We start from the raw sequence: 13,658 nt of genomic DNA on the forward strand, positions 1-13,658 counted from the left end.
ACTAAAATTAAAAAAATTAAAAATAATAAAAAATAACATTCATCTTCCTTTAGTAGGGCATTGTTTCAATAAATCTTTTTTGATAATAAAAAAGGAAAAGGCAGTATTTGAAAAGACAATGTCTTTGAATTTTCCAAAACTGATGAAAGACGTCACTCACATATTTAAGAAGCTCAGTGAACCCCAAATAGGACAATATAAGAAAAAATTCCTAAGAACATCATAGTTATCTACTTCAAACTAAAAATAAAATAAAATCTTTAAAGTGATGGGGAAAAAAAGATATACTCAAAGAAATGATTCTAAAAATGGTGGCAGTCAAAAGATAATTAAATGACATATTTAAAGTGCTGAAAAAAATATAAAAGAAAACTGCCAACCTAGGACTTTTGAGCTAATGAAAATTTTTTTCAGCAACAGTGAAATAAAGACATTTTCAAACAAACTGAAATTGAAGAAATTTATCACCAGCAGATATGCTCTATAAAAATTCTAAAAGAAGTTTCCTGGGCTAAAGGGAAATGTGGAATTCTTAAAAAAGAATGAAAAGCTCCAGGAACAATAAATACATGGGCAAATCTAAAACACTAATTCTTTTTAAACATTCCTTTTAAAACTAAAGTAATAGAAAATTTTGATTCATCCCAAAGACAGCAGGAAAGAAGAAACAAAAATAGAAATAGATCAAAAACAGTTTAATAAGTTTGTAGATTTATACCCAACCATATCAGTAATTGCTTTCAAGGTAAACAAACTAAATGCTTCAATTAGAAAGTCAGATATTATAAGACTGGATTTTTTTTAAAAAGGCCCAATATAGACAGTCCCTCACTTACATTCCTTTGACTTACAATTTTTTGACTTTACAATGGTGCAAAAGCAACATGCATTCATTCCTTAGACTTACAATGGGCTTCCATTCAGATAGACCCACTGTAAACTGACAATATTGTAAATCAAATATGTACTTTCAACTTATGATATTTTTAACTTATGATGGGTTTATCATGATGTAACCCCCTCAAGGAGATTTGTAAGTGCCATTTATAGGAGACCAATCTTTAAATATAAGGTCACAGAAATATTGAAAGTAAAAGGATGGAATAAGTTCTGGAGATCTATTGTAACAGCATGGTGACTATAGTCAATAATAATATATTGTGTATTTGAAAATTGTCAAGCGAGTAGATCTTAAACATTCTCACTACACACAAAAAATGATAATTATGTGAGCTGATGGGTATGTTAACTAGCTTGGTTGTGATAATAATTTCACAATTTATACATATATCAATACATCATGTTGAAACTGTAAACACATACAATTTTTATTTATAATGTATATCAATAAAACTGGTAAAAAATAAAATAAAGTAAAAGTATGGGTAAAATTGTAACATGCACACACTAACTCCAGGAATGTGGTACATTAATATCCAGGGAGACGATGAGGCTCTGAAGTAATAGAGGCCAGTGGCTATACTTAACCCCCAGAAGCCAGGAGACCACAACTAATATAAGAACTAACAAGACCATGGGAGCAGTCAAGGAGACTTTATGCTCAAGGAGTTGTGAACATGCTTAATAGCACACACTGTCTCTCAGGGAAAACAGATGGGCAGTCAACAAGGATGTTGCTCAAGATAAATAATTTTTTTAAAAAAGCAATAATGAAGGAGCAGAAGTATGAGGGCAATCAATACTATTAAAGACCTAACGAATGCAAGGATAATGACCCCTCTTATATCTCCACGTAAGCAAGCAATCTCACTCCTCCAGAAGCCACACAGATCCTTGAGACTGACTAGACTACTGTAGATTTAACCAAGAAGTACTTGAATCATAGTGGTGCTGGAAGATGTATCATTACTAGATTAATTAAACCTCAGGTACATGGTATGTGCTCATTGACTTGGCACATGCACTGTTTTTCATCTCTAACAGAAAACAAGATGAGAAATCTTTCACATTCACGTGGGATAGATAGTAATATTCTCCTATATTTTTGCCTTTATGTTGTGCGAATTCTCCTGCCCTTGTTCACAATACAGTAGTCCCACCTTATCTGTGGTTTTACTTTCCACAATTTCGGTTATCCATGATCAACCATGCTATGAATGTATTACATGGAAAATTCAGGAAATAAACAATCCAAGCTGAGAGCTGTGACTGCCGACAGGGTTTCCAGATGGCTCACTCTTTGGGTTGGGGGACTGGGTCTGGGATGGGTACTTTCCTCATCAGCAAGATACAGGAAGAGTGCCCAGACAGGATCAAGAGCACGTTTAGTGTGGTGCCCTCACCCGTTTTAAACTGCATGCCATTCTGAGTAGCGGAATGAAATCTCAAGCTGTCCTGCTCTAGCCCACCCTGGACATGACTCCTCCCTTTGTCCAGCATCTCTCTGCTGTGTACACTACCCACCCATTAGTTACTTAGCAACCATCTCTGTTATCAGACGGACTGTTACAGTATCACAGTGCTTCCTCAAATAACCCTTATTTCACTTAATAATGGCCTCATAATGCAAGAGTAGTGATGCTGGCAATTCGATATGCCAAAGAAAAGCTGTAAATTACTTCCTTTAAGTTGAAACTAAAAGTTCTCATATGCTGTGGTTGTTAAGATCTATGGTTAGAGACCGGGTGCGGTGTCTCACGCCTGTAATCCCAGCACTTTGGGAGGCCGAGGCGGGCGGATAACAAGGTCAGGAGATCGAGACCATCCTGGATAACACGGTGAAACCCCATCTCTACTAAAAATACAAAAAATTAGCTGGGCATGGTGGCGGGCGCCCATAGTCCCAGCTACTCTGGAGGCTGAGGCAGGAGAATCGCGAGAACCCGGGAGGCGGAGCTTGCAGTGAGCCGAGATAGCACCACCGCATTCCAGCCTGGGTGACAGAGCTGAGACTCCGTCTCAAAAAAAAAAAAAGATCTACGGTTAGAATGAATCTTCTATCTGTTAAATTGAGAAGCAAAAAGAAACTCATGCATAGTATGTATGCGGTTCAGTACAATCCACAGTTTCAGGTACACACTGAGAATCTTGGAACATATTTCCCATGGATAATAAGGGACTACTATATGGTCCAAAAAGGTCTGGACCACCTGGGCATCCCACAGAATATCACATCCACTACATCATGACATCGTATGCTTTGGACAGGTCAAGCAGGAGGTAGCTAGTATACTGGTGGCCTTGGTAAGACATTCTGTGTTGTTTTTACTTATAACATTTATGATATCAATGTGTAGGGTCTTTCCCTTAACCAAAAAATTCTGCAACTCTCCAATCCTCTGACACCGATTGAGTGTCCTATGATTCAATTCAATTCTGGCACTAACTATCTGGGGTTAGAGTTGGGCTCCACAGATTTAAGGACTCAGTCCCACAAGGCTGCTCTTACTTTAGACTCCAGTTGTAAGTATTGGGTCTCCAGTGAACACATACTTCTGTCTGACGTGGCTACAAAATGGGGCTCCCACAATCCCCACCTCAGGTTTGATAATTTGCTACAAGGCCTCAGAGAACTTAGGAAACCAGTTTACTTGCTGCTTTACTATTAAGGATACAATTTAGCAACAGCCAAATGGAAGAGATGTAAAGGGCAAGGTATGAGAGAAGGAATGTAGAGCTTCCATGCCCTCTCTGGGAGGACCACTATCCCAGCACCTCGATGTGTTCATTAACCCGGAAGCTCTCTGAATCCCATCATTTAGGGGTTATTATGGAGGTTCAATTATGTAGGCATGATTGATTAAACCATTGGTCATTGGTGATTAAACTCCATCTCTAGTGTCTTTCTCCTCCCTGGAAGTTCAGCGGTGAAGCTGAAAATTTCAACCTACTAACTACAATGGTTGACTCCTCTGGCAACTAGCTTCCCTCCTGAAGCTATTCAGGAGCCTACCAAGAGTCACTTTGCTAGCATAAACTCAGGTATGTTTGAAAGATATTTATTACAAATACCAAAAGATGATTCTATTATCCCTATCACTCAGGAAATTCCAAGAATTTTAGAAGATCTGTGTCAGAAACCAGGGACAAGGGTCAAATCTATATATTTCATTATCACCAACATGTGCTCCAAGAGATGGGAGATAAAACCTGTGAAGATTCATGACTAGCTACTTCAGTGAAGTTTTGGGGAGTCCAGTAGGTGAGTGGTGTGTAGGGTTAGCTCTTCCAAACTAAAGACAAATTGCTGTATCTTGCATCTCCATCTCCTACCACAAAGAAGGAAAGGACACCACTTGTCAGCTTCCTTAAGCTCTGGTGGTAATACATTTCATGCATGGTAATATTTCTACAGCCCACATATCAGGTGACATGAGAAGCTTCCAGCTTTGAGTGGGGCCTTGAGCAGAAAAAGGTATCAAAGTAGGACCAGGCCACTGTGCAATCAGCCCTGTCACTTGGTCTATATAATTCAACAGACCCCATGCTAAGAGGTGTCATGTGGTGGGAAAACATGTAGTAAAGAGTGTTTGGCAAGCTCAAGTGAAAGAATCACAACTCAGATCCCTGAGATTGTGGAGCAAAACCATGCCATCAACAGCAAAGTATGTGCCCTTAAAAACAGCTCTTATTTTTGGTGTGTTTGGGTCCAGAAGTGATGGAACAATTGACCATGAGAGACCAAGTGACCATCTGGAAATGCTTATGCACTGAATTTTGTAGGATCCACTAAACCATAAAACCACATGATGCTTACTCATGCCTTCCAGTCCTGCTTGTAGCAGTCCATTGTAAGGAAGTGCTGATATATGTGGGATTAAACCTGAACAGGGCTGGAAGGCATGAGTAAGTTTCATGACTAGGGAACCAAGACCCCATATCACCAAGCACAGCTGTACCAATCAGTGCCCCCAACCCTTGCACTTATGAATATATTTGGGCAGGAATGAGGGAGCGTGGGCCAGAGGGGTCCTGTATGACCAGATGAAAGAAAGAAAGAAGCCAAAGCTTGGTTTATGGATGGATTGGCTCAGTATGTGGATGAATACCAAAAAATAGAAAGTGACTTCATTACAACCACATTCAGGGAAAGAGAGTAAAGAAGAAATCTTCCCACTGGTAGACCTATGAGCAGTATAACTGGTCATCCACTTTGGATCGAAGGAGAAATGACCCAAGGCAAAAATATATATAAATTCCGAGGAAATGGCCAATGGCCTAGTTGTGCAGGCAGGGAACTGGAAGGAAAAGGACTAGAAGATCAGAGACAAGGAGTCTAAGGAAAAGGCATGTAGGTAGACAAATGGGTAAACGTATAAAGTGTCAAGACTTCTGTCTTACATGTGGATACCCACCAGAAAGTATCTACCACGGAAAAAGCCCTGAACAACCAAGTAAAATGAAATGACTCAGCCTCTTGACACTAGCTAGTCTCTGTTATTGGTTACCCGAAGTAGGCATGATGGACACATGAACAGGGTGGACATGGTGGCGGAAATGGAGGCTATGTGTGAGCCTGACAGCATGAACCTCACTTACCAATGCCTGTCTACCTACTATTACCTCTGAACCTCCAACAGAGATAAACATTGAATCTTCAATATGGCATATTCCTTGAGGGCATCAACCAGCCACTTAGTAGCAAGTTGACCACATGGAATCCTTCCATCCTGGAAAGACCAGACAGCCATTCATCCTCACAGGGACAGGTACCTGTCCTAGGCATGTGTTTTCCTTTCCTGCCTGCACAGCCTCAGCCGGCAACTTTACCAAGGGCTTATGGAGTACCTCATCCACAGACCTGGAAACCCACACAACAAAGCATCCAACCAGGAGACCTACTTCACGCTGAAGGCAGTGTGAAAGTGGGCCCGTGACCCTGGGAAAGACAGATCACATCACATACTGCACCATCCCGAGGTGGCCAGCTTCATAGAATGCTGGAACAGCCTACTCCAGCTAGGTAACAAAAGTTCTTTGTCATTTTTATCATTCAAATGGCATATTTCACCATGGGGACACAAGAAGCAGAAAATCCTGATGTGCAGAGAGAAGTGAATGAAGTAATTACACAGAGGGAAGCAGATGCAACAGACTGAGAGAGACTGAGTACCCACAGATCTCAGATGTCCAGGTAGCCACAGCCCACGAGACACCTCCGTTTTCTTTTTCTTTCTTTTTTTTTTTTTCTTTAAGTTCTGGGATACATGTGCAGAACATGCAGGTTTGTTACGTAGGCATAATGTGCCATGGTGGTTTGCTGTACCCATCAACCTGTCGTCTAGGTTTTAAGCCCCACATGCATTAGGTAGTTGTCCTAATGCTGTCCCTCCCCTTACCCCCCACCCTCCAAAAGGCCCCAGACACCTCTGTTTTCTAACAATTAATCTACCCCTCTCTTTCATAAGCAAGCTTGATTTGGTTCCTATTATCTGCAACTAAAAGATCTTATTTAATACAATAAATTTCAAAGAGGCACACTTCTGCCTTCACCTGGTGAACTTTCCAATAAATAATACAGTTGTCCCAAAACTGAAAACGCTTCTCTTATCATTTTGAGGTTTAGACAGCCCTTCATCACTGTGTAGAAGAAAATCTGTCTGTTATAAATAGTTGAACTACATAAACTGAAGGTCTCTTGCCAGTTTGAGATCCTCTGATAAATATCAGGAAAGGCATGATATGGGAAATAGAATAGTTTCACTCTTTTGGGAAATAAAAAATAATGAGTCTCCAAGTGCTCGATAACATTCCAAGAGAGGATGTGTGCGAATGTATTACATTGCAGGGGGGAAAACTGACAGATTCTAGATTTAGCATTTTTTAGAAAACTGGAACCAAAGTTTACAATGATTTCTCTTTTATTAACACACACAAAAAGCCTAGAAGCTCAGTATTTGGGATGCATAAAATATAAAAATAAAATAATAAATGAAGTGGCTTTTAAATGTATGTTTTTATTTACTGGCTGAAATGAAAATTGAAAAAGATCGCACAAAATTGTTTAGCAAAATGCTCTAGTATGCTTTCTCTTGATATCACTGCCAACAATGCCCTCTAGTGGTAAACCAAGTAGGCACTGAATAATGTAGGAAAAAATGAAACAAGCCTGCTAACCACATTGGTAACATTCTCATGAAAATATGAACTTTTAGTGCAGAAGGACCTGCGGCAGGCCCACTTCAGCTGCCTCCCCAGCCAGGTTTCCCTTGGTGGGTGACTGTGTCCCTTGATGAGTGACTGTACGCTCACTCAGGCACCAAGGGGAAGCAGGACCATCGGGTAGCCTACGTGAATCCAACAGCAATGGCCAGATCAAGGGGTCCAATCCAGTCTTAAGGGCCAGCAATCCAGGATTATCTCAGTCATCCAAGGCCTATCTGGAAAGAAGTGCAAGAGCAACTAGAAAAGAAAAAGGCATCAAGGCTTTGGGTGAATTTGAAGAAAAAACTAGAAAAACACAGGAAGAAATTAAGTGGAAGTGAGAGCTTATCCAAAAAAAGAGAAAGAAAAGAAAAAGAAGAAGAAATCTGGTAGATATTCATTGTCTTCATCATGCTCTGATTCTTCCAGCAGTTCTTCTGATTCTGAGGATGAGGATAAGAAACAAGGAAAAGGGAGAAAGAAAAAGAACCACTCACATAAATCTTCTGAAAGCTCCATGTCAGAAACTGAATCAGACAGTAAGGATAGAAAGACAATAAGGATAAAAGACTTCTTTTTAAAGAAAAAGAAGGACCCAACTGAGAAAGAAAAAGGCTATGAAAGGACTCAGCAAAAAGAAACCCATATTCTGAAGATAAATCTTTATCACATGAGTCCTTGTCAGGATCAGAGTATATTGAGGAGATAAGAGCAAAAAAGAAGAAAAGCAGTGAAGAATAAGAAAAAACAACACAAACAAGGAAAAAGGAGCATGAGAAGCACAGTAAGAAGAGAAAGACGGCTGCTAGTTCAAGTCCTGACTCATCATAACATTAAGAAAATTCAGGATTCCCTTATAGAGAAAGTACAACATCTAAGGAAATTTCAACTGTGAAAATTACAACATATTTACCTTAATGCATGAATTTTCTTGTTTTTAGAATTATCCTTTGACTGGCCGGGGGCACAGTGGCTCACGCCTGTAATCCCAGCACTTTGGGAGGCCAAGGCAGGTGGATCACCTGAGGTCAGAAGTTTGAGACCAGCCTGGCTAACATGGTGAAACCCCGTCGCCACTAAAAATACAAAAATTAGCTGGGCGTGGTGGCTCGTGCCTGTAATCCCAGCTACTCGGGAGGCTGAGGCAGAAAAATCACTTGAACTCGGGAGGCAGTGAGCCGAGATGGTGCCACTGCACTCCAGACTGGACAGCAGAGTGAGACTCCATCTCAAAAAAAAAAAAAAAAAAGAATTATCCCTGGACTGCTCAGTAGCCATTCAGATGCTGCTGTGTGCAAGGGCCATAAATGTTGCCTGCTGCTTGAGCATCTATTATTTTCTCTTCCAGTGCTTGATAACTCTGGGAGATAATACACTGCAGTAGCACTAGTGGTTATGATATTTGGGAATAAAATTAATATTTTTGGCTAGAAATGTACAATGATAAATCAACAGAAATCCAACCTGAATACATCTTTAAGAGGGAATCAGAAATGGCCAGATGTTTAAAATTTTAAACTGGTTAACATTTTTGAAGTAAGGATTACATTGATATTTCAAAATGCATACCCTGTAGATAAGTATGTTTTAAATTTTTCCCCATGTAGACTTTTATTTACCTGGAAAAGGTGCTTTTTAGGATGGAGGGAGGAGGTGGTTTGCTATCTCTTTAGCTAGCAGAACAACATGCCCTTGATCCTCACACATCCTGTATCTGAGGAAAGAGTAGCCGGGCTTTATGGAGAGGTCAGAGCTGGGTGCCAGGAGTCCTGCCCTTTACTGAGCTTAGGGACGTAATTGGATTCTGTCATACGCTTCTTTGAATGAACCAGAGAAACAGCCCTTTGCAGCATGAGAAAGTCCCAAAACCCCTGGGATTTACCTCCACTTCAATAATACTGAATATTTTTTGGCATTAGAATATGCTACGTCATATGAATTAATTTTGATGACACTTTGGCTTTGGAGAGAAATCGTTTCAGATAGACACTGGTACACTGGTACTTTTTGAACTTGAAAACTAAATATTCTAAAATGCACGTTTTATACTGTAAAGTTTTAATTCGTCAGGAAAATTCCATTAACCAGTGATAGTTCCTTTGTTTTTTGTATGAACTTTGTTTAGGCTGCAATGTCTAGCTTTTGTTAACTCCTTTGTCTTGCTGTCTTAAGTTCACTACTGTGTTTAATGGCACACTTACCAAGATATTGAGCCTATAAAAAGCAGGGTTTTGATTTAAAAAAAAAACACAGCTTCATATTGAGGCTGAGACTTACCACAAACAAGTTGAGTCGCAAGCGTGATCTGCTGTGTCTTGTTACATAAAGCTATCGCCAGAATCTTAGCAAATATAATGTCTTAAAAGTTAAAAACCAAACAGAAAAAAGAAAATATGAACTTTTACACTTCCAGTTGGTAACTGAATGTTATATTTGGCAATAAAATGAACCTTTACAAGGTACTGCAGCATATACCTTAAAGCACAAGGACGTCAAAGCCAATTTTCCCTGCGGTTTTCCTGAACGTATGCCAAACAGCACAGGATAAGAGCCATCTGTAAGGTCTCTTTGGGGCATTTTGGGGTCACAACTTCCACTGGTATCTTAAAATAAATTAAAATCTGCTTTTATGGAGGATGACATCATTCACCAAAAAAACTGCTTTTAAACTCGATTACCTTCAAGAATTATAGCATCAGGCACCAGCAATGTCTTGTTCCCACTTTCAAGATTTGATCTGAATTCTGAACTCATCAACCAGATAAAATCCCTTTGCTTCAGAATTCTTCAAACCGCAGCTCTCAACCGGTGGGGCAAGCCGGCCAAAACAAGTTACAGTTATAGGAATAACATTTCTCTAAGCGTGGCTCAGCAAAGAGCTTCCCAGAGGAACTGCAGGTGAAGTAAAAGAAAGAAGGCAACTTACACAGCTTATTCCCCTCTAATTCAAACTGGCTCTAGTGCTCTTATGCAAATCTGGCTTAAGATGTCTTTGTCTTTGCAAATTGTTCTCCTTTCTCTCCCCTCCAAGCCTCCTTCCTTCATACTTTCTAATCTTTCCAATCTCTTGCCTTCAGTAACTGACTGAATATGTGTGTGGTATGGAGAGGCACTTAGAACCTCTTATGACAACTGTATTTGTGTGAGAATATTTGCTCTGGATGACTTTGTGTAAAGTATTAACTTACTAGCCTGTTCCAGGAATTCTTTTATTTAAACAGAAAGAAACACATCCTCAGAGAACTATGCTGTAAGTTGACAAGGACTGTTAATATTAATATTAATTCCTTTAGGAAGACGGAATGACCACATTCTGTGAATGTGAAATGTTTCCTAGTTTTGCATTGGTAAAAAGGAATTCACAGACTAAGTAATAACTCTTGCCTGTATCAACCTTAAACAAAGGCTCATGAGGCAACCTGAACTTCAATATCATTTTCTCCATTGCCATTTCTGCTGTACTGGAAACAGTCTTTGGAGTCGGGTGGCTGGCCTAGGTGTAAATACCACCATTGCCAGACTTAGCTGCGCTGTTGAGCAAGTCATTTACACAAGCTAATTAAGGAGCTGTTTGGAGACTCACAGAGCAATTATCTGACAATTTTACCTACACCTAGCACTAGGCCAAGTGAAAACACAAGATGTGTAGGTGCCAAGACGGCAGGAAATAGTACTGTGTTTCCCAAGTATGCTATATAGAATGATCCCTAACTTATTTGATCCTGGAGCCCTTTTTTCTCAGAGCAGGGTAAAAAAAATACTCTTTAGAAAATGCTAATACAGGATGTTCTCTGGAAGTTTTCAAATTGAAATTATATCCCTTACATTTCTTCAGTCCCACTAGCCTCATTTATATTTTATTTTATTTTGAGATAGGATCTCATCGTGTTGCCTAGGCTGAAGTGCAGTGGCACAATCACAGTTCACTGTAACCTCGACCTCCCAGGCTGAAGTGATCCTCCCACCTCAGCCTCCTGAGCAGCTGGGACTACAGATGCATGCCACTATGCTTGGTTCATTTTTTTTTATTTTTTTGTAGAGATAGGGTCTTGCTATATTGCCCAGACTGGTCTTGAACTCCTGGCCTCAAGCGATCCTCCTACCTTGGCTTCCCAAAGTGCTGGGGTTACAGGCATGAACCACCACACTCAGATACACTAGCCTCATTTCAAATGCTCAGTAGCCACACGTGGCAATGGCTACCATATTGGACAGCGCTGAATTGAACATCCCATCAAAGCAGAGAGGTCTATTGGACAGCACTAGTCTAGAGTTCTCCTCATAACAATGTAATTATATTCAAACTCTAGCCCTTAAGAAACTCACAAAAATAGTAACTTTAGAGTAGAGAAAACCGCAAAGCAGCAGCTTAGCCAAGTATCAAAGATAACATTTCTAGTAATAGGACAAACAGACATTATGTACCTCCTGTTATGCCATCCTAGGAAGAACACAACATCTCATGTGTGATATTTCTGCCAAAAACACATAACCTGAATCTAATCATTAGAAAACATCAAACACAAGTGGAAGGATATTCTACAAAATAACTGGCCTGTACTCTTTATAATGTCAAGATCGCCAGGCGCAGTGGCTCATGCCTGTAATCCCACCACTTTGGGAGGCCGAGGCTGGCAGATTGCCTGAGCTCAGGAGTTTGAGACCAGCCTGGACAACATGGTGAAACCCCGTCTCTACTGAAAATACAAAAATTAGCTGGACGTAGTGATGTGTGCCTGTAATCCCAGCTACTTTGGAGGGTGAGACAGGGGAATCGCTTGAACCCAGGAGGCAGAGGTTGCAGTGAGCCGAGATGGTGCCACTGCACTCCAGCCTGGGCAACAGAGCAAGACTCTGTCTCAAAATAAATTAATTAATTAATTAAAAGAAAATAAAACGTCAAGATCATAAAAGACAAAGAAAGGCTAAGAAACTGTACCAGATTAAAGGAGACTAAAGAGACATGGTAACTCAATGTAATTCATGATCCTTTATTAGATCTTGACCAGGGAAAGAATAACCGTAAAAGAAAGCACTGGAACGATTGATCAAATGGACTGTGGGTTATATAATAGTATTATTAAAATGTTCCTTTTCTTGATTTTGATCATTGTGGTGTGGTCATGTAAGAGAAAGTCCTTCATCTTAGGAAATATACACTGAAGTATTTAAAAATAAAGGAGCACTCTCTGGGTTCCAATTAAGATGGAGATAGCATACCCCACCCTGTCTCTCCTCCTGAATGTAACGGGAAACCTTGGAAAGGATGTATCATGTAAACCATCTGAGGACCTTGAAAAAGAGAATGGTAGAAAGCAGGTTAGGAAAGGCAAACTGAGCTCTAAGAGCTACTAAAGTAAGGGGTGAGTCCTCCTTTTTTAAATCTGATTTCTCCCAGCCTGGACTCAAAGGCAACCTGAAACCCAAAAGTACGTACAAGGTGCAGACAAAAATTGTTCTAAGAGGCATTCTCTCTTTCTTGTCTGAGGAGCAGGAAAAGGGTCTCCTATGGGTTAGAGGTAGTAGAAGCAATGTTCTGGGGTTTTATTTCCTCTCTTGTCCCAGCTCCTAGGCAATCCCACTCTGGCATAGAAGCAGCAATAGCTGGACCAATGCTTAAAAATGAGAGAGGGGTATCCTTCTGTCTGACCAGAGGAAGCATGGATCCAAGGGTGTGAGACACATCAGTCCTGTTACTTATTTCAGTCTGTCCTCTCACCACTTGGTCCCTGAGGCAGACACAGTTGGGGAAAGTGTATAACAGACCAGGGAAACTAAGGCAGTGGCTATCTAGTCAGAATACTGAATACCAGGAAGATGTTACCTGGAAGCAGGAAAGATCTCCCTGGGGAAATCTTGGAAAGAAAGAAGCTCTAGAAACTGATATGGGATCCAAAATGCATGAATCACTGGACCCATGTTTTAGCTGTGCCTTTAGATCTGACCCTAAATAGCAGGCAAAAGACACTGAGAACTGATCTACAGGGTGGACCACTGCCCAAGTCCCAGAATAGCCACTGAATGTCACACACACACACACACACACACAGAGGACGGATATAAGTAGCACTGCAAAGCCTTTGAACCTTGAACTGACATTGGAACCAGAGCCAACAGAAGGTGGGATAGGAATTTACAACCTAAACTTAAATTTGTCAGTTTCCTGGTAAAACAAGCAAAATGCCCTATAGGATTTAACAAAACCCAGAGTCCCAAAATATCATATTCAAAATGTCCAGAATCAAATCCATAATTATTCAACATATGAAGAACCAGGAAAATCTTCACATCTCTTAGCAAAAAAGATAATCAACAGCCTTGAACATAGATGTTAAAATTAGACAAAGGCTTCCCAGTTATTAAAATCATTCTCCACTAAGTGTGAACACTCTTGAAACAAATGTAAAGACAGAAATTCTCAGAAGAGAAATAGGAAATATAAAAAAGAAGCAAAAGAAAATTTTAGAACGGAAAAAAATATAATAGCTGAAATTGAAAATTTACTGGATTGGGTGACTAAATGAACTTGAAGATAGATCAGTAAAATTACCCAA

The 13,658-nt window shown here is 40.1% G+C and overlaps 1 pseudogene; it reads left to right on the plus strand.

The window, feature by feature from the left end:
- Positions 1–7,010: 7,010 nt before the first annotated feature.
- On the plus strand, positions 7,011–7,935 carry LOC105538697 (annotated as a pseudogene).
- Positions 7,936–13,658: the final 5,723 nt, after the last annotated feature.

Source organism: Mandrillus leucophaeus, unplaced genomic scaffold, assembly GCF_000951045.1.
Source record: "Mandrillus leucophaeus isolate KB7577 unplaced genomic scaffold, Mleu.le_1.0 Scaffold1033, whole genome shotgun sequence".
In the NCBI taxonomy this organism is placed as follows: Eukaryota; Metazoa; Chordata; class Mammalia; order Primates; family Cercopithecidae; genus Mandrillus; species Mandrillus leucophaeus.